The sequence below is a fragment of the Stegostoma tigrinum genome, chromosome 1 (genome assembly GCF_030684315.1).
Source record: "Stegostoma tigrinum isolate sSteTig4 chromosome 1, sSteTig4.hap1, whole genome shotgun sequence".
Classification (NCBI taxonomy): domain Eukaryota; kingdom Metazoa; phylum Chordata; class Chondrichthyes; order Orectolobiformes; family Stegostomatidae; genus Stegostoma; species Stegostoma tigrinum.
The window spans coordinates 74,438,770-74,461,351 of NC_081354.1; the positions used below are offsets into that span (position 1 = coordinate 74,438,770).

Sequence of the window (22,582 nt, forward strand, 5' to 3'; positions counted from 1 at the left end):
AAAATAATGCTCAAGGGCACTGCTGGGTAGGAGGTGTGATCATGATATTCGGCATCCCCAGAATCTAGGTTCCTGCCTCAAATATAAAAAAGTTGACTCACAGAGTCTTCCAAGTGGTTTCAATGGTTTAAATCAGTAGGAAACCAGTGGAATATGATGTGGGAAAACTACAGACTGGAGGGAGACTGCAGAATACTGCAAGAGGAATTTGTGCGCCTGGAGCATGAATCATAAAAAGCTAGCATGCAGATATGGTGGGTAATTAGGAAGACAAGTGGAATATTGACCATCATTGCAAGGGGGATGGAGAATAAAATTAGGGAAGTCTTGCCACAACTGTACCAAAACCACATCTGGAGAACTGCATAGACATTTCTCCTTATTTAAGGAGGAATATATTTACATTGGAGTAATTTCAGAGATGATTCATCAGGTTGATTCCTGAGATGATGGAATTGACTTATGGGAAAACTTTTGCTGATTTGCTAAGATCATAATTGGAGTCAGAAAGAGCAGCAAATGATCAAATTGAAGTATAGATAGCTCTGAGGGGACTTGAAGGTGAAATGCTCAGGGAATGTTTCCTCTGTTGGGGAATATAAAGTAGGGACTACCATTTAAAAATACAGGTATTCGTTTAACAAGAAAGACGAGGACTTTCTTCTTTCAAAGGGCTGTTGTTTGTTGGAATCCCCTAACACAGAGTTTAGTTCGTTGAATATATTCAATACCGAATTAGAAAGATGTTTAATCTGTAAAGAAGTAAGGGCAGGGGCAGGCACGAAAGTCGAGTCAAGGTCATAAGCAGATCAGGCATGGTGTTTTGAGTGGTAAAACAGATTTGCTGCGTGAAATGGCCCACACCTGCCCTGTTTCTCCTGTTCTTGTCTTTTTATGGATTGGGGTGCATGTAAAGATCAGCAATGGAAGACAAAAATACTCCAAATTGCAAAAAGGGAATTGAAAAATAATGTTTTGAGGGACCTGCCGGTTAATGATTTTACATTTAAATTAGAAGAACAAAGGAGTTAAGAACCCTTTTAAATAAATGCAAAAATGATAATCCAAATGAAAATAAGGAACTGACAGACATGTTGAATAATTACTTCGTGTCAGTCTTTACATTAGAAGAACAGGACAAAATAATTGACATTCCAGAAAAATTAATAATGAACCCAGGATTGGAATTCACTAAAGGTGCTTCAAGCAAAAAAGCAGTGTCTGAGAAATAGTCAAGTATTACAAACTGACAATCTTTTCTGACAGGGCTGATTGTTTCCCTGAAGAGGTGAGAAAAGAGATCTTGAAGCGTGTCCGTGTAAACTGTCAAGGGATTGAATCTAGAATGAGGGAGGCAAGAGAAATGCTCTACCAGCCAAACGTGAACAATGAGGTTAAGGATCACGTCAATCCTGCAACAACTACCAAGCCATGCAAGTTAAAGAATCATTTTTGACACATGATATCCCAGACACATCGTAAATGAATCAGATCTCCTCACTCTCACGTGAATTGATCATATTGCCATCAACAGGGTATAGTTTGATTTCTGGGAGTTAGAGAGTTTTAAATGGACTAAGGCCAGTAAAGGAGCAATTACAGGGGAGAAAAGGGAAAAAGAGGGAGAAAGGGAAGACCAAAGGAAAAATAAAACCACTCCAAGAAATAAACAAACAATACATTCATTTATAAAAATACAAAGACATACAAAGAGAAACGAAACACAAGCTTTTCATTATAGAATGCCAAAATGTCGAAAACAGGCCATTTGGCCCAAAGTCCACGCTGACCTTCTGAAGTGCATCCCACCCAGACCCATCCCCCTTCACTATCCCTGTAACCCTGCATTTCCCATGGTTCACACACCTAACCTACACACCCCTGCATGCTAGGGCCAATCCACCTAAACTGCATATGTTTGAACTGTAGGAGGAAACCAGTGCACCCGAAGGAAATCCACGGATACATGGGGAGTATGTGCAAACTCCACACAGACAGTCACCCAAGGCTGGGATTGACTGTGGATCCTCAGCACTAGGAGACAGCAGTGTTAACCACTGAGCCACCTGGCTTAATTATGAATTGGGCATTCATAACTAGAAGTTATGAAATAATGTTTGCACTTCTATTTTAAAGAATAAGTGATAGATGGTCTGGGAACAAGAAACTCTGAAAATGCTGTTGCCATCAAGAAGGGGGAATGTGTTTGCAGCATTAATACATTTGGCCTTCCCATCAGCCATCAGTATGACCCAGAAAAGATGTGGAAAGTTCTCAAAGACTAGTGCAAGGTGAAGATAAATTTCAGGATTAACAGATTCCAGTACACGCCATACTGACAGCAATCCTCAGAACCTATCAACAAGTTTGTCGGAAGGTGTGGCAGCAAATGACAAGTATGATTTTTCTGAACAGGAACTGTCAAAGACACTCATTGAGTTAATCATCATCTTCCCGTGAATTAAAGCCTTTAGGAAGGACTTTTTGAGGAAGGAAAATATCATACCATTGATACATTATGCAAGGATGGAAGCAAGTGTGAAACCAATGTGGCAGGCCAACAATAATTATAGCTTTTAAGAGCAGCTGACGCACTTGCTACCATCATCAAAGTGCAACAAACCAACAACATCTGTAACAGATGCAATTTGTCACAGTTACCCGAAAACTGTTCAGTTTTTTTGGCTATCTACAAAAAATATGGAACTATGAGCGATGCAGTATATTTACCCAGGTCAATATGGTGCCTGTTATGGACCAGACTAACCCTTTACTGTTTTGCTTTATTTAAAGGCAAATTTAAGAATTTTAAGGATAATACTGTCTTGCACACTGAGGGCATTACAACCCATTTTTTTCAATTCTCCAAGGAAGTTCCAGATGTGATTCAATTGGCCCACTTTTAGGCTTTAAGCAAACACTTTATTCTTACAACACAGTTAAAATGTAAACAAAAATATCTGGCATAACTTTAATTCGATTGTAATACTTAATAAAAGAATACATTATTTAACTGCTACTCATCAATTGTTCTAGTATAGCAGCATCCCATAAACACACCCTTGGCAATGGCAAATATAGCAAAACAGATTTTCCTCATGTTTTACCTCCTTTGCGGTCCAGGAGAAAGGAAAATTGAAAGAAACTATCTTTCAGTACAGACAAAACTCAAGATTTTTGCTGGAGCAGAGCGAGAGAGAGAGAGTTCTATCTATCAGCTTCAGCAGCCAGCTCCAAACTCCAAATGAAAGCAAAACTAAAATCCTGGGGTTGTGTGAGCCTGACTCCACCCACTCATAGTTCATTTATCTAATTAAAAAAAAAATCAGGAATGAAAAGTTGTTTACGAACTGCTTCTGAAGCAGACATGCCAGTACCATTCTGCAAGAGAAACAAAACAGAACAAATCTCTTAAAGGCACAGTACTATCGCAAAGCCAGAACAAAATACTGATGGCCAACAAATGGTACAAAACTATAATACAGGAGGCAAGGAAAGTGCCAAGAAGGTGCACACACACACATTAATGAAGTTCAGAATCATCCAAGTAAAAGTCAAATTTCAGAAAATGACCATGATTTCAAAATTGTTGACCACACATACACATTTCACTTACATAAGATTATCAGATGATTTAAAACCATTAACATCATACATCTTCAAATGGCAGGACACACACACTACAAGCTAAAACTGACATGGGAATTAGTGCCAATCTTTTATCATTAGACGTCCTGAAGGACTTCAGCACATAGCACTTTATCATGCAACCTGCAAGAGACTATCTCACAGCTTTAGTGAATCACAAACTCTGTACATGGTGGGATCATACAGTACCGGTGCCAATTCACAAACCCATTTGGCTTTCTGTATGCTTCTACATCATCGATACCAACAGTGGCAAGACTACCACTATGGGCAAATCTCGGCATAGTCACAATTCATGAGATTAAGTTCTGCACCCACTCTGGTAGAACAGACCACACATAAATTAGTCTATACCTTTCCCAAATGCATTCTTTGCAATCAACAATTTCAAGGATAATGCTGTCTTAAACACTGAGAACATTACAACACTTTTTTTTCACTTCTCCAAGGAAGTTCAGTATATACATTCAGAAGCAGCTTCCAGTGGAACTGAACAAGATGGAAAAATGTATTATTTGAAAGATCAGCCACCACCCAAATTTGTTTAGTTCCATCACATGCCGTTTACTGTATAACAGCACCATAAGAGTGCCTAGATCCAATGTGGCCACAGCTTTTCACTTAAAATAGCTCTATTATAGAATAACCATGCTGGATGCAGTGAATTTTAAATTTTCCAGAGCAATATTCCTTTCCAAACTATATGTGATGTAAGAGTACTGGTCTGTCCATTTAGCAGAAGAATCCCAAGAGCCTTATGACATTTAGGACACTATTTGGACGGTGCAAATTTGGACAGTTGCCATTTGGGCTTTCAGTTAGTCAGGACCTATTCGAGCAGCACACAGATAGGATTATTGAGAATGTACCTGGTTTTATTTGTATAGCTCGTCATCTAATGGTGCTGACGATAATAAATGCAAAGCATGGCCATTACCTTTATCTGCTGACGGCAGCAGCACAATGACAAAGATTAATATATTAACAATATGAAGTGCCAGATTAATGATAGCCTGATAAACATCTTCGGGTTCCATTTATTCTAGTGATCCAAGTAAGGTTGAGGATGTTAAAATAAAAGTGCTGACCTCCACAGGATAAGAGAATCTGTGATATTGACTCAGATGTTTTAACTTCTTCTCACTATATATTCTCAACTTCCGAAACACAGTGTCCCCACTTGACTAAGAAGTTTGATATGTGTGGTAAGCCAGCTATCAATACATCTTTTGTTCTCGCAGGCAGGTTCAATTGACAAAATCTTGACCACTGCAATTTGACAACCACAGGAAAGACATGATTCTCAAATTAGACGCATTGTAAACAGAATTATGTCATTAAAATCCAAAGGAACCACGGATGCTGGAAATCAGACTCAAAAAAAGAAATTGCTGGAAAAGCTCAGCAGGTCTGGCAGCATCTGTGGAGAGAAATCAGCATTAACATTTTGGGTCCAGTATCCTGTCCTCGGAACTTAAGAACAGAACTCAGAGCAAAAGTAGACCAACTGCCACGTGCCACTAGTTTGGAAACTTAAATTCACAAAAAGTGATAGTAAGAACTGCCGATGCTGGACTCAGAGATAACACAGTGTGAAGCTGGAATAACGCAGCAGGCCAGCCAGCATCAGAGGAACAGGAAAGCTTGCATTTTTGGCCAGGACCCTTCTTCAGAAATGCAGGAGCGGGAAGGGAGCTCTGAAATAAATAGATTGCCATCCCACCTACCTTACCCATTTATCACCATCCCACCTACCTTCCCCAGCCCCACCCTTCCTCTCTGTATTTATTTCACAGCTGCCTTCCCCTCCCCCATTTCTGAAGAAGTGTCCTGACCTGAAACGTCAGCTTTCCTACTCCTCTGATGCTGCCTGGCCAGATGTGTTCATTCAGCTCCACTCTGTGTTATCTCAAAAAGTGATATTAGCTTTAAATATTTGGACGCACCTTTCATCACAATGCATTCGTGCTGTTCACTACATTTTTGAAGACATTCTCAACATTTATCTGTTCCACTTTGGTGAGAGACAATGTGAACAATTGCATTTATCAACTGCTGAAATTGAGTAACTAGTGGGATCTGCAAAAGATCATCCAGGGATGGCCTGACAGTATTGAAGAAGTATCTAAGAAGCTCTGGTAATCTTTGTTATACAACAACAAACTTAGTAAATCATGACAAGTCATTTTATGGGGAAAAGAAGTCTTAAGACAAAAAGCATTGCCCTAAGACATCATGTCTGCGTCACACCAGGGACACATGGGTGTTAAATGCACAAATTCCTAATGTATAAATTTGTGTACTGGTCAGGGATGAATCAAGATATTAATTGACTCATGTATGTACACGGGACATGTCAAACAATCAACCCCAGAAGTAGATGGAGCCTCTACACCCACATGACTATGTTTATCTGCTTCAAATAAGTTTTTACTTTTGGAAAGAGGAGGCGTGTTATATGCCATGATCAGCACGTTAGTATACCTTCAAGATAATTTCATCACAGTGTCATAGCATTTGACATCAGTGCATAAAGATCACAATCTCCATCTTAATTCACACCATCTGAAAAGTATGATGCGATGGTATAAGCATACATGGTTTGTAGCCTCATAAATTAATGTCAGACCAGACACTCAGCGGAGAAACATACTGTTTGTACATTTAGCTAGTTGTAAGAAGTCTCTGGCAGATTCTTCAATATCACAGTGCCTATAATTAGTTTCTTATGTAATGAGGCAGAATAGGAGGGCAGCTAAAAAGGTATGTGGGCACTTATCTTCATCAGCAACAAAAACAAAGTTGCTGGAAAAGCTCAGCAGGTCTGGCAGCATCTGTGAAGGAGAAAACGGAGTTCACGTTTCGGGTCCGGTGACCCTTCCTCAGAACTTTTGTTCACTTTTTCAGAACTTCAGAACTTTTCCAGCAGCTTTGTTTTTGTTCCTGATTTACCGCCTCTACAGTTTTTTTGGTTTTTATTTAGTAGTTAACTCACTGCCACATCCCTTCCAAGTCTGCCCACCTTGAAGAGGTTTTGCTCCCCCCTCCGACGGGATTTCCGTTCCAATCTCTCCTCTTGTCCACCGACTTTAATTTCACTGTCACTCCTGGTGTTTGACTAGGTATTTGCTGAAACTCGTTTCCACAGTCATATCACATCCCTCAGTGACTGCCTCCGGCTCAGACTTACCCCATGTGGATTCCAACTGAAGTTTCATCCCAGGATCACAGAGATCTCTGTGATGTTCAGCCTTCCACAGACAGCTGTTCTCGCCGCATCCTGAGATCCACACTCAGTGCCATGCAGTGTCACATACGCACTCTCGATTCAACAGCATCGTAACACACTGGCTCAGGGCTGCACCACTCCCAGTTCCACTCCATCTTCCAGCTCACTCGTCGTGCTAACAAGAAACTTTTTCTTTTCCTTTCAGGCATCAACACCCATAAGATGCACCAACTCAAAAATACCCACGATCCTCAGGAACCTTCTTCTTCTCCCCTGCCCTCTGACTCTATTCCCTCCCTCAAACCCCACCCCCCCACCTCCTGTCGGGTATTCACAATCCCTCCTAACATTCCACTCTCTGATGGTGAATGCTCTGTACTCAGCAAAGGCCTCAGCTTTATTCCTGTGTCCCCATCTTAGTGAATTTCAGGCAAGACATGACGCTGAACTGTTCTTCCGCCGTCTTTGCCTCTGTGCTCATTTCTTTGGGCAAGAATCCTCTCCCCGTCCCTTTGCCCAGTTCCAACACTCTCCCTCCACCTGGATCCCTCCCTCCAGCCTTTATGCAGCACTCGATCTTTTCATCGAGAACTGTTGTCTCAATTTCACTGCCCCCTCAACAAAAAAAAGTTCTGAGGAAGGGTCATTGGACCTGGAACATTAACTTTGTTTTCTCCTTCACAGATGCTGCCTGACCTGCTGAGCTGTTCCAGCAACTTTGTTTTTGTTCCTGATTTACAGCATCCGCAACTCTTTTGGTTTTTATTTGGTTTTTACTTACCTTTATCAGCTGTGGCATAGATTATTATAAAAGCAGGGACCTTATGTTGGCCCTGTACAAAACTTTCGTTCTTACTGTGTGCAGTTCTGGTCACGGCATTATAGGAAGCATGTGATTGCACTGAAGGGGGTGCAAAGGAGATTCGCCAGGATTTTGCCTGGAATGGAGCATTTCAGCCATGAAGAAAGGTGGGATAAGTTCAAGTTGTTTACTTTGGAGCAGAGAAGGTTGAGGGAACTTGTTTGCACTGTACATGATTACAAGGGGCATGGCCAGGGGCAAGGTGAATAGAAAGCAGCTGTTCCATTTAGTTAAAAAATCAATAGCAAAGGAGCATCATTTTAAGATGAAAGGCAGGAGGTTTAGAGAAGATTTAAGGAAAATGTTTTCACCCAGAGGATGGTGGGAATCTGGAATGCATTGCCTGGGAGGGTAGTTGAAGTGGGTAACCACACCAGATTTAAAAGGCACATGGATGAGCACTTGAAGTTTCATAATATTCAAGGCTACAGGCCTAATGCAAGAAAGTGGGACTGGTGTAGGTTTAATGTATTTTTAGCAGCGCACACTGTACTGTATCATCCTCTGATCCCAGGACATGACCATTACCACATCAGGTAAAATACCTTGCTGGGGGCAAAACCCACCTGAAGAAACATCAGCAATATTTTGCATATGAGAGAGTAAAAGACAGGTGGACAATGAAATAGAAAGAGATGAATTACAAAATTGGAAAGAACCAGGTATTTGTAAAATAGGAGCTCTGCGCTTCTTTAAAATTTTGGCTGAGTAGTACAATGTGAGATTAAAAAGCTTACCGTGTAATTCTTTTGAATAACTTATAGAGAGTGGCTATTATATCAGTACAGAGTGACTGAAGGTTGCAGTATTTCGGGTTGTGCTGCTGACACTGAACAAGCAGAGAAAACCAAATGGCCGAAGATGAATAATGTATGTCATAAGCTTAAGTAGAGAGATTCTGGACTTTAGTCTCATTGCCTTTGGGGAACAGAGAGCAACTTTATTGTTCCTTCCCTCAGGAAATGGAATAAATTGGCAAAAATCATGATGGGACAAATTGCACTTTACTTATGGCTGAATCAGAGTCAATTGAGTAAGTTCATTGCATTCCAGTCAGCTTACAGTCTTAAGAAAATAATATTTTAAGGTTAGATTTAACTTGGAAGACACTTACTTTCAAAATTTTGATGATGTAATTTTAAAACCAAGATAGTTTAAAAGGAAAATAGTAAATTGTGCAGCAGCAGCAGCATACTAATGCCAAGGCTACCTTATAACATGGAGCCATGGCAATAAGGTTTTCCAAGGCAGGTTATTGCATCCATTACTGAGCTGTCTTGAAATCTCTGTCTGGTGATGCCAGAGACAAATTGATTTTCCTCTGACACTCTATTTAGGTGGGCTTTGGGTGAGACATGCAATACCCAGTACAGATAATGTGGAAGTTTAAGGGACTTATTACATTTTAGATTCAAGATCTTCATCATAACAGAGTCAGTGAGCTACCATCGTAAAGCATGCTCGAATGGAAGCAGTTTGTTCATTGAAAAGATGTGAAATGGACCAAGAAAATGTGAAGGGCTAACAATGTACCTTAAAGGAGAGAATATAGTTGTGAAAAGATATGTCAGTTGAAAACTAACAGCTACATTTCATACAGAAACTACAACCATAGCTACGATATCAACCTCAGGAGCAATTATGGTTCAAAGTGCACAAGTGATGCCAAAAAAATCAATCCCAAAACTCCTTTAGTTTTCTCCAACAATGCTTTTAGTTCACACTGCTCGCAGCTGAATCTGGGCTCTCTCTTTTTTGGATTGGAGCAGAAACAGACAACAACAATGCTGGCTGAGACAAAACTTCTCTTGGTGAGCATAAACTCTGCCCTTTAAACTGTAAGACATTTCTGACAGGTGCTCAGGTCTCTGGGATCAAGATATCCCAAAGAATCAGGAAGGCTATAGCATTTCCTGTTGATGTGATGTCTTGACTTGTTGAATCATTATCATATGAAACCAGGATAGGAAGCAAAATCGCTTTCAGGATCAGAGATTTGGACACGGATGAAGGTTCAATCAAATAATTCACTTTTATGAACAAAATTTCTTCAAAAGGTGATTTACTGACTGCTTATGTGGCATGGTCAGATTTAGACAAATTAGGAAGAATGACTACTGTTCCATAGAAAATTAAGCAATGGAATTCAGTATATTATATAAAAGATTGCAAAAATTCCATCTGGAAATTCTCCACACTGTGCTGGAATATAGTTCTTAGACTGTGCCAAAGGTGTCTTCCTGCAGCTATACAGGATCTTGGTGAGACCACTCCTGGATTATTATGTCCAGTTTTGGACTCCCTTTTCTCTACTTGTCATAGAGGGAGTGCAGCAGGTGTTCATGGGATACTGGGGAAGGCAAGAGAGGATTAAATTAGGTCTGCATTTACGAGCGTTTAGAAGGATGAGAAACGATCTGATTATAACATATACAAGGGTGGCAAGGATAATCCAGCTAGTTATAGGCCGGTGAGCCTGACATCAGTGGTAGGGAAATTATTGCAGAGGATTCTTTGAGACAGGATTTACTCCCACTTGGAAATATGTGGGGGTATTAGTGAGAGGTAACATGGTTTTTTGAAGGGGGGGGTCATGTCTCACTAAGTTGGTTGAGTTTTTTGAGAAAGTGATGAAGATGATCGATGAGGGCAAGGCAGTGGATATTGTCTACATGGACTTCAGTAAGGCCTTTGATAAGGAGACTCACAGCAGGCTGATGCAGAAGGTAAAGTCACATGGGGTCACAGTGAAGTTGCAGGATGGATAAGAAAGTCTGGCTCGGTCATAGAAGACAAGGGGAGCAGTGGAAGGGTTCGTTTCTGAATGGAGGGCTGTGACTAGTGGCATTTTTCAGGCATCAGTGTTAGGACCTTTGCTAATTGTGATATTTATAAATGCTTTGGAGGAAAATGTAACTGGTTTGATTAGTAAGTTTGCTGATGACACAAAGAATTGCTGGAATTGCGATAGAGCTAAGGACCAACAAAGGATACAGCTGGATATAGATTGGTTGGTGACTTGGCAGAGAGATAGCAGGTGGAGTTTAATCTGGAAAAATGTGAGGTAATGCATTTCGGAAGGTCTAATCCAGATAGAAAATATGCACTATAATAAAATGTGAGGCTGGATGAACACAGCAGGCCCAGCAGCATCTCAGGAGCACAAAAGCTGACGTTTCGGGCCTAGACCCTTCATCAGAGAGGGGGATGGGAAGATGGAGAGAAAAGAAGATAGGTGGAGAGGAGAGTATAGGTGGGGAGGTAGGGAGGGGATAGGTCAGTCCAGGGAAGATGGACAGGTCAAGGAGGTGGGATGAGGTTGGTAGGTAGGAGATGGAGGTGCGGCTTGGGGTGGGAGGAAGGGATGGGTGAGAGGAAGAACAGGTTAGGGAGGCAGAGACAGGTTGGACTGGTTTTGGGATGCAGTGGGTGGAGGGGAAGAGCTGGGCTGGTTGTGTGGTGCAGTGGGGGGAGGGCACAAACTGGGCTGGTTTTGGGATGCGGTGGGGGAAGGGGAGATTTTGAAGCTGGTGAAGTCCAAATTGATACCATTGGGCTGCAGGGTTCCCAAGCAGAATATGAGTTGCTGTTCCTGCAACCTTCGGGTGGCATCATTGTGACACTGCAGGAGGCCCATGATGGACATGTCATCTAAAGAATGGGAGGGGGAGTGGAAATGGTTTGCGACTGGGAGGTGCAGTTGTTTATTGCGAACCGAGCAGAGGTGTTCTGCAAAGCGATCCCCAAGCCTCCGCTTGGTTTCCCCAATGTAGAGGAAGCCACACTGGGTACAGTGGATGCAGTATACCACATTGGCAGATGTGCAGGTGAACCTCTGCTTAATGTGGAAAGTCATCTTGGGGCCTGGGATAGGGGTGAGGGAGGAGGTGTGGAGGCAAGTGTAGCATTTCCTGCGGTTGCAGGGGAAGGTGCCAGGTATGGTGGGGTTGGAGGGCAGTGTGGAGCGAACAAGGGAGTCACGGAGAGAGTGGTCTCTCCGGAAAGCAGACAGGGGTGGGGATGGAAAAATGTCTTGGGTGGTGGGGTCAGATTGTAGACGGCAGAAGTGTCAGAGGATGATGCGTTGTATCCGGAGGTTGGTGGGGTGGTGTGTGAGAACGACGGGGATCCTCTTTGGGCGGTTGTGGCGGGGGCGGGGTGTGAGGGATGTGTTGCGGGAAATGCGGGAGACGGAGACGCAGTCAAGGGTGTTCTCGACCACTGTGGGGGGAAAGTTGCGGTCCTTGAAGAACTTGGACATCTGGGATGTGCGGGAGTGGAATGCCTCATCGTGGGAGCAGGTGTAGCGGAGGCGGAGGAATTGGGAATAGGGGATGGAATTTTTGCAGGAGGGTGGGTGGGAGGAGGTGTATTCTAGGTAGCTGTGGGAGTCGGGGAGCTTGAAATGGACATCAGTTACAAGCTGGTTGCCTGAGACGGAGACTGAGAGATCCAGGAAGGTGAGGGATATGCTGGAGATGGCCCAGGTGAACTGAAGGTTGGGGTGGAACGTGTTGGTGAAGTGGATGAACTCTTCGAGCTCCTCTGGGGAGCAAGAGGCGGCGCCGATACAGTCATCCGCTCAGTTCGCAATAAACAACTGCACCTCCCAGTCGCAAACCATTTCCACTCCCCCTCCCATTCTTTAGATGACATGTCCATCATGGGCCTCCTGCAGTGCCACAATGATGCCACCCGAAGGTTGCAGGAACAGCAACTCATATTCCGCTTGAGAACCCTGCAGCCCAATGGTATCAATGTGGACTTCACCAGCTTCAAAATCTCCCCTTCCCCCACCGCATCCCAAAACCAGCCCAGTTCTTCCACTCCCCCCAATGCACCACACAACCAGCCCAGCTCTTCCCCACCACCCACTGTATTCCAAAACCAGTCCAACCTGTCTCTGCCTCCCTAACCTGTTCTTCCTCTCACCCATCCCTTCCTCCCACCCCAAGCCGCACCTCCATTTCCTACCTACTAACCTCATCCCACCTCCTTGACCTGTCCATCTTCCCTGGACTGACCTATCCGCTCCCTACCTCCCCACCTATACTCTCCTCTCCACCTATCTTCTTTTCTCTCCATCTTCAGTCCGCCTCCCCCTCTCTCCCTATTTATTCCAGAACCCTCACCCCATCCCCCTCTCTGATGAAGGGTCTAGGCCCGAAACGTCAGCTTTTGTGCTCCTGAGATGCTGCTTGGCCTGCTGTGTTCATCCAGCCTCACATTTTATTATCTTGGATTCTCCAGCATCTGCAGTTCCCATTATCATGGAAAATATGCACTAAATGGTAGAACGCTTAAGAGTGCTGATAGGCAGAGAGATCTGAGTGTACAGTTACACAGGTCACTGAAAGTGGCAATACAGGTGGAAAAGATAGTCAACAAAGCATACAGCGTGCTTGCCTTCACCGGCCGGAGCAATGAGTTTAAAAACTGTCAGGTAATGTTGCAGCTTTGTAGAACCTTAGTTAGGCCACATTTGGAATATTGTGTTCAATTCTGGTCGCCACGGTACCAGAAGGATGTGGTGGCTTTGGAGAGGGTATAGAAAGATTTACCAGGATTTGGCCTGGTATGGAGGGCATTCGCTATGAGGAGAGGTTGGAGAAACTTCGATTTTTCTCACTGGAACAACGGAGGTTGAGAGGCAACCCCATAGAGGCCTACAAGATTACGAAGGGCATGGATAGAATGGACAGTCAGAAGCTTTTTCCCGGGTTGAAGAGTCAGTTAGTAGGGGGCATGGGTTTAAGGTGAGAAGGGCAAAGTTTAAAGGTGATGCACAAGGCAAGTTTTTTACACAAATATTGGTGGGTGCCTGGAATTCGCTGCCAGGGGAGGTGGTGGAACAGATTCAATAGTGACTTTTAAAGGGTCTCTTAACAAATATATAAGTAGGATGGGAATAGAGGGATATGGTCCCGGGAAGGGTAGGGAGTTTTAGTTGTGATGGGCATCATGTCAGTGCATGCTTGAAGGGCCAAAGGGCCTGTGCTTGCACTGCAATTTTCTTTGTTGTTTGTTCCAATTCAAATAGGACTTGGACAGGTTAGATGCAGAGAGATTGTTTTCTCTGGTTAGGGAGTCCAGAACCGGGGAAAATAGGCTCAGGATATGGGGTGCACCATTTAGGACTGAGTTGAGGAAAAGCTTCTTCACTCAATAGATGATAAACGTGTGGAATTCTCTATCACCGAAAGCTGCGGAGTCCAAGTCACTGAATATATTTGAGAAAGAGAAAGTTAATTTTTAGATGTTAAAGGCATTGTGGGTTATGAGGGGCAAGTGAGAATATGGCATTGAGGTGGAGGATCAGCAGCGATCATATTGAATGGTAGAGCAGACTTAAAAGGCCAAATGGTTTACTCTTGTTCCTAGTTTCTACGTTACTAAATTTAGACATGCTTCCATTTTCGACAGGAGTTAAATATACAGATAAGCACACAAATAGAAACATTAAAATAATTGATTGGAAAACATTCCTTGTGCTCAAAACGAGGCAATTAGCCTTTTTACAGAAAATCGAGGACACGATGTTAATGGACTGCCGAGACCATCTGGAAATAGGATGCAGATGACAGTACAAAAAAAAATTAATGAAAGGAAATTACAACAGGGATGCTTTTGACAAATTTGTGACTTACAACAAAAGAATAAAGTCTAGAAATTCCCAGACAATAGTTAACTGGCATTTCAAGTGTGGTTCAAAATGCCATGATGTCCTATCTCTCCATAATAGTATAATAGAGTTTTCAAAACCAAAGATGAAACTGAAAATGCAGAAGAAGTGGTTATAGATCAAAGGGAAGGCATCGTATTGATCACAGGGAGTTTCAGCCCAGTGATGAATGTATTGGTGGCAGAATATTTGAATTGTCTCGAATAAGACAGCAATACGTTTGGGAGGAAGTTCACAAACTGAATCTGGACTACATGAATTTTCATCATATCAGCTCAAATATGCTCAAAGGAATCTGCTGAGTACCATCTGGTGCCTCCCACTCCCACCCAGTAGATGTATCAGTACTACTCATATTGAAACCCAATGTGATGATGCTTAGAATGTGGCAGGGACACATGATATACTTTGGGTGCAGGACCTCAATGTCCATCACTAAGACTAGTTCAGTAGCATCACCGCTGAACGTGCTAAGTCAAAAACGTACATAATTACTAGGTGTCATCTACACCAGGCAATGATGGAGCCAACAAGAGAAAAGAACCTACTTGACATTGTCCTCATCAATTCACCTCATGAATATGCACCAGTCCATGAGCATGTATATAGGAGTGACCACTGCACAGTCTTTGCAACGGTGCACCTTCACACTGAGATTAAGCTCCATATTTTATGATACTACTGTGCTAAGTAGTTTGGATTCAGGATAGATTCAGCAGCTCAGAACTGAGCATCCATGAAGCGCTGTGGGCCATCAGCAGCTTCAGAGTTGTATTGAATGACAAGTTGTAACTTCATGGCTTGGCACATCCGTGGCTATACCATTAACATCAAGAGATCACTCCCTGATTAATGAAGAATGTAGGAGGTCATCCCAGGGACAGCACTAGGCACGCCTGAAAATCAGGTGTCAATCTGGTGAGGTTCAAACTCAGAGATAATGGGAACTGCAGATGCTGGAGAATCCAAGATAATAAAGTGTGAAGCTGGATGAACACAGCAGGCCAAGCAGCATCTCAGGAGCACAAAAGCTGACGTTTCGGGCCTAGACCCTTCATCAGAGAGGGGGACGGGGTGAGGGTTCTGGAATAAATAGGGAGAGAGGGGGAGGTGGACCGGAGATGGAGAGAAAAGAAGATAGGTGGAGAGGAGAGTATAGGTGGGGAGGTAGGGAGGAGATAGGTCAGTCCAGGGAAGATGGACAGGTCAAGGAGGTGGGGTGAGGTTAGTAGGTAGGAAATGTTCAAACTCAGTACTCCTTTCCTGAAAAACAGTAGAAGCCACATATAATAAACAGAGCGAAAGTATCCCATAGCCAAAGGATCAGGTCTAAGCTCTGTGGCCCTGCAATGTCTAATAGTGAATGGGGGTGTACCATTAAACAAATTACCCAAAGGAGAAAGCTGAACAAATATCCCCATCTTTGAAGTTAACCCAGTACATGATTGCAAAAGACAAGTCTGCAACATTTCTGCAACTGTTAACCGGGGGGGGGTGCTGAATGGATGATCCATTTCCACAGCACCATAGATGCCAGTCTTCAGTCAATTCAAATTACTCCATGTGATACCAAGAAACAGGAGAAAGCAGTGTATGCACCAAAGGCTTTGGGCCCTGACAACGTCCCAACATTCCTATTAAATAGAAAGTAAGGACAGCAGAATAACGTTGTGTCTAACTGGAAAGAACAGACAGTCCCAGTGGAGTGTAGGGAGGGGACAAAGGGCATGGTGATGGAGAATATAACAAGTAAAGCTGAAAGAAAGGGAAGGAGTGGGAGCTGGTTCACAATCTGAAGGTGTTGAACTCAAAATTAAGACCAGAAGGCTGTAAAGTGCCCAGTTTGAAGATGAGATGGTGCTCCTCCAGTCTGCACTATGACTCACTGCGACACCACAGCATGCCAGGGACAGACAAGTCGGCATGTGAGCAGATATGTTGCCAAAATGACTGGCTATGGGAAGGTTTGGGTCATGCCTGTGCATGGACTGGAGGTTTTCTGCAAAATGATCACCCAGTCTCCACCCCCCACACTCCAACACTCCCACTATTGCATAAGTGCTACCCGCTCCACATTTCATATCACCTCTGATGAAGAGTCATCCAGACTCAAAATGTTAGCTTGCTGTGTCTCCATTGATGCTGCCTGACCCACTGTGATTTCCAGCATTTTTTTGTTTTGAGTCCGATTGAAGAATTCTGTTCCCCTTGACAATAGGTTCTCGTGCAACTAAAACACTGACATCCACCCAACAATGCGAAAAAAAATCCAGATATGTATCGTACACAAACACAGGTCAAATCAGGCTAATTATTGTCCATTAATCATGAGCAAAGTGATGGAAGGGGGTCATCACTGAGCTTATCGAGTGACACTTACATTCCAATAACTTGCTTAATGATGCTCAGTTTAGATTCTGCTATTTTTACTCAGCTCCTGACCTCTTTACCGCCTTGATTCAAAACCTGGAATTGAAGAAGAAAAATATGAATAACTGCCATTGCAATAAGCCAACATTTGACTGTTGGATCAGGGGTCCAAGCAAAATTTAAGTCAATAGGGAACCAGTGGGAAAATTTCCATCACTTGGAGTCATGTCTAGAACAAAGGAAGATGGCTGTGGTTTTTGAAGGTAAAACTCAGGCCAAGCCAGAGGAACTCCTCATGATAATGTCTTAGGCCCAACCATCTTCAGTTGCTTCATTAACAATCTTCTCTACATGACAAGATCAGAAGCAATGACGTTTGTTGATGATTGTACAACATTCAGCAGCATCTGTGGCTCCTCAAACACTGAAGCAGTCCCTGTCCAAATACAGAAAGACCTCTGAATAACATTCAGAAATATTTTATGTGAAAGATGCAGTGAATAACCACAGAAGGATCCTTCATCAACATTTTTCAAATCCATGATCACCATCTCCGAACAGACATATAGGAATATCACCATCTGCAAGTTGCCCAGCAAACCATGTCCTGTCCTGAATTGAATCAGAATCCTGAACCGCCCTCCCTAACAGCACAGAAATAATAGGAACTGCAGATGCTGGAGATAACAAAGTGTGGAGCCGGATGAACGCAGCAGGCCAAGCAGCATCTTAGGAGAACAAAAGCTGGCGTTTCGGGACTAGACCCTAAGATGTGTGGGAGGAGAAGAGGGTTCTGAAATAAATAGGGAGAGAGCGGGAGGCGGATAAAAGATAGATAGAGGAGAAGATAGGTGGAGAGGAGACAGACAAGTTAAAGAGGTGTGGATGGAGCCAGTAAGGGTGAGTGTAGGTGGGGAGTTAGGGAGGAGATAGGTCAGTCCAGGGAGGACAGACAGGTCAAGGGGGCGGGATGAGGTTAGTAGGTAGGAGATGGGGGTGCAGCTTGAAATGGGAGGAGGGGATAGGAGGGAGGAAGGACAGGTTAGGGAGGCAGGGATGAGCTGGGCTGGTTTTGGGATGCAGTGGGGGAAGGGGAGATTTTGAAGCTGGTGAAATCCACATTGATACCATTGGGCTGCAGGGTTCCCAAGCGGAATATGAGTTGCTGTTCCTGCCACCTTCGGGTGGCATGGTTGAGACACTGCAGGAGGCCCACGATGGACATGTCATCTGAGGAATGGGAGGGGGAGTGGAAATGGTTCGTGACTGGGAGGTGCGGCTGTTTATTGCAAACGGAGCGTAGGTGTTCTGCAAAGCGGTCCCCAAGCCTCCGCTTGGTCTCCCTGATGTATAGGAGGCCACAACGGGTACAATGGATACAGTATACCACATTGGCAGATGTGTAGGTGAGCCTTTGCTGATTTGGAAAGTCATCTTGGGGCCTGGGATGGGGATGAGTGGGGAGGTGTGGGGGCAAGTGTAGCACTTCCTGCGGTTGCAGGGGAATGTGCCGAGTGTGGTGGGGCTGGAGGGGAGTGTGGCGTGGACAAGGGAGCCATGGACAAGGTCTCTCCCCCTCTCTCCCTATTTATTTCAGAAGCCCCTTCCCCTCCCCCATTTCTGATGAATGTCTAGGCCCGAAATGTCAGCTTTCCTCGTCCTAAGATGCTGCTTGGCCTGCTGTGTTCATCCAGCTCCACACCTTGTTATCTCCCTAACAGCACAGTTGGTGCACTGGCACGCAGTGGATAGCAGCGGTTCAATAATGCAGCTTCCCAAAGCTTTCTCCAGCATTTAGAGATGGATGATAAATGGTGACCTGGTAAGTTGGACCCACAGCCAAAAAAATCAGAGAGGACCAGGGTGTAGAAAAAGCAGCAACGTCTTGAAAGGATGATTGATCCAAATCGAATCGGTTTAAAACAACTAAAATTATTGTAAATATTTTTTTAAAATGTTCTATTTGCAAAGTTGTATAAAACCTTTGATACTCCAGGCAAATATTGTTCTGGTCAGGGAATTAAGGTGTAAAAGCAGGCAGAAAGCGTGATTGTCTTTGACTCTAATGTTGACGGAACATGCAAGATTCCCTTTAAAATTCAATCCTAAAATTTGATTCTAACAAAAAGTACAAAATCCTACAGATCGATGCTGGAAGTCCTGAAAACAACTTGAAAATGCTGGAGATCTACATGAAGTCAGGGGAGTAGGGGCAAGACTGTGTTTCAGGTGCAATTACGTACAAGACTAAAAAACAATTACGAGCATACAGTTGTTACAACTAAATGATTTTGTAACAGTTTCTTCCGATTAAGTTGCCTGGTTGGAATCCAAAAAGGTCTGACGGCTGGCAGAATTGAATGGCTTTAAAACTGAGAGCACTCTGAACTGGTCTCAACATTTGCAAAAATTTTAGACCTGATGCGACGGCAGGCCGAAACCTCGGCCGGAGAGCAGCATTTCTGCGGAAGTATTCGGAGTAACATATGACACCTCTCATCATCACAATATGCTTGTTACAATGGCCATTCCTTCACACATAACTCCAGTTCTCTGGACAGCTGGATACTCCCCAGTCCCCGAGCCGTTCTCCTGGGGGAGAGCTCACTGCAGCTCCGAGGTCGTGAAACAGTTAACAGGAGACAAACAAACTCGAAAGTGGCTGCAGGATCAACGCGGCGATTTTTAGAGAATGTTTGAGCAGTGAGTTATTCTAACAGAAGCGGTTTCCCCATAGCACCGGCTGCTAACCTCCATTGGTGTTGCCTGTGAAATCTGAAACCGACAGCAGAGCTTGAAGGCTGTCAGTACACACTGTTGCAGTCTCGTCTAGCACACAAACACACAAACACAGACAGATCATCTGAGAGACAAACAAACACTTCGTCAGTCAGTCTGTCTGTCTGTTTCACTCCAGTAAACTTCTGCATCTCCCTTTGCAAAACGTTGTTACTTTGCAGTTCGATACAACTGCACACTAGAACTGTAAATAAGGTAGAGGCCAGCGGCTCCCCCCAACCCCCTTCACCCCCTGGGACTTTGTCGATACAGATGGTCTGAACAGTCAAAAGAGAAGAGAGGGGGAAAAACTTTTTCACTGAACTGACAGCTTATTTTAAATCCACTTCCTCCCTGGGCTGGTGGTTCTGCTGCTGGGTTTATGGCTCTGAATTTTTCGGGTGCGTGAGCAGTTCCTCTCCGCTTCTTTCTCGCTCCCAGTTTTCAGCCAGGTCCACACTCTTCGTCTGTCCCACGGTAGGTGTCTTTTTAAAATGCTAATTATTCGTGGTAGGCTGGAAAAGTCGAACAGGTCAGATGAGAGCCTTTGCTGCAGACCAGGAAGCAGCTGGTGAGTGGCGACGCTGTGTATTCTGTTCGATAGCTATGTGGCTGTTAACTGTACTTCAGTAATTGATCAAGTCAGATTAGTTCAGAAGCTCCTGTCAAGACTGAGCTGTGCGCCTAATGGTTTATTCTGGCATCAATCATTCATTACTCGACCTCGTATTCTGTGGGATTAAAAATCTTCCAGGTTTCTTGTGAATAGTTCTAGATTTCGTATCATTTTGCCTGCAAATGGGTGTTGGCATCCACTGATCAGGCATTAACTGTGGTATTGATGGCAAAAACCCAGCTCTAACTTCTTTGGCGTAATGTAGATGTCGACATTGTGCCCCTGTGTCATTGACACCTATGGGAAGCATTTCTGTAGTCTCTCTTTCCTGTCGGAATGGGATATACGAAACTGCAGGTTACACCGCATGTTAAATCTCTCCATCCAGGGTCAGTGATAATGTTGAAGAATGTGGGCGATGGTATATAATTTACAATAATCACTGAAGCTCACAAGATGATTATCCTCCTGAGAAATATTAAAACAATATTATTCAAAGCCAGTTTGAGCATTGTTTGTCCTGAACAAGGTAGATGTCAGAACTGTTTGGTTCTGGAATGTCTCAATCACTGGAGTTTTTTTTTAACTTACGATTGGAAATGTTGAACTCTGTGATGTAAATAAGCAGATGTATTGCAGTCTGGTTAAAATATTTATTATGCTGACAGATTCACTTATATTTTGTCATTCCCAATACATTGGCAGAGAAATAGTTGAAAAATTGAAATATGGCGCAGTATAAGTAGCTTTATTAAAAACATGATCTAATCAGATTGCAAGGCATAAGATCTTTCTATCAATTGCAGGCACTCTACACGTGCATGATAGAAATTTTATGAAAAAGTTTTAAAACCGTGAAATTGAAGACACAAAAACTAAAATAAGTTTAATGTGATTTCCTTTGATGTGGGGCTCACATCACAAGTAACTTTATAGAAAAAGTTCATATGTCTATTGTATAATAGTAGAAACATTGCCAATGCTGTCTGAGGTTCGTCCCACAGTAAAATTAGATTTTTGCCTCCCTTTTCCAGAAATGTCATAAGTTTATGTGCAGACATGTGTGTATGATTGAGGCATGAATTTCTGATGCTTCTGCTTCCCATGGTCTTTTTGCTTGCTGCTCCAATGCCTTAGTTATGTTTCCCTCGGCTGCGCTGAGTCTCTTATGTTGTAGCATAACACTCTTGCTTAATCTGATGACCCAGTGACATGGGTTTACGTCTCCTCCCTTAGCATATTTCTCAGCCAGAGATCTGTAGTGTTCATATTTGGAGGAATGGAATGTTCACTGCCCCCTGAAACTCAAGCTGGAGCTGCGGTTTAAACATGCTGCAATGATGGGTTTCTTTAAAAGGAGCATGATTCTACTCCCTACAATATTCCCTCAAAAAGACACCACCAGGACCTGCCCTCACCTGCCATCCACACTTTTGCATTTTCCAGCAGGGGTCATTAAATTGCAATCTCGAGCAGAAAGTCTTGGTGATTTTATACTGAAGCACAAGGGTGTTGAGTGTGTACGCCACTGTCACAGATGGATCAGATTCACTGGTAACTCTCGACAGTGAATCAACTATATACATGAAAGGGTGATATTTACAAGGCTACGGGGAAATAGTAGTGGAATTTCACAACGCTGAGCGATGGACGAGGTGGCCTCCGTCCATGTTGCAAAGATTTTATGTAGTCAGCTGAGTCAGTACAGATCAGAGTGTAAACCTGGAGCCTTTCTGGTGTTTATGACTCCTAACTATAACGTAGGCACCTGGAAAGTCTAGTTTATTTTGCTTATGACTGGAAGAGATCTCCGCCCAGCCCTGCCAATCCTCCCTTTCCTCCCATCCTGGCACCAGATAAATGGCACCAACAGTTAAAAAGTGCAATTGTTTTACTGTTCATGTATCAAGTAGGACACTGGACCAATATTTTGAAATGTCGGTATCAGGGTCTGTTTGCTCAATACGTCATCCGGAAAGGCTTATAGGATGCATGTCTTAATCGATAGGGGAACGCTACACAATCAACACCTTGCTCAGAGCAGATGTATGACTTTTAGTCTAATCCCGTTGCTCCACCTGGAGTACCATTTAAAATGTGGGTGGGATGTGTGGGCTGAGGGAGGGGGTGGCAAACTTGCGCGATTCAGTCTCTGTTTTCCCAGCATTTCATATATTCAACAGTAGTCTGCCACTGAGCCTAATCTGGAAGCAGGCAAGACCAACTCAATTAAAAAGGTAAAAACGAAAAAGGGATATATTTGTTTACAAAGACACAGTCCTATGTTTTGTTGTATCACAGGTTAAACAGTTATTGAAAGGCAAATTAGATTAATAAATCCAATCTATATTTATAATACAAAGACTACTTTGCAGTCAGTTAATCTCAGTTAAAATG

At 43.3% G+C, this 22,582-nt stretch overlaps 1 protein-coding gene across 2 annotated transcripts in view; it reads left to right on the forward strand.

Moving 5' to 3' along the window:
• The first annotated feature begins 19,904 nt into the window (after positions 1 to 19,904).
• arhgap24 (Rho GTPase activating protein 24) overlaps positions 19,905 to 22,582 on the forward strand; it is a 451,915-nt gene continuing 449,237 nt past the window's right edge. Inside the window, exon 1 of one of the 2 annotated variants that reach the window (XM_059646319.1) lies at positions 19,905 to 20,046. The gene's annotated coding sequence lies outside the window, so the exon portion shown is untranslated. The remainder of the gene's footprint in view (positions 20,047 to 22,582) is intronic. The other variant, XM_048546224.2, reaches the window with a different exon arrangement.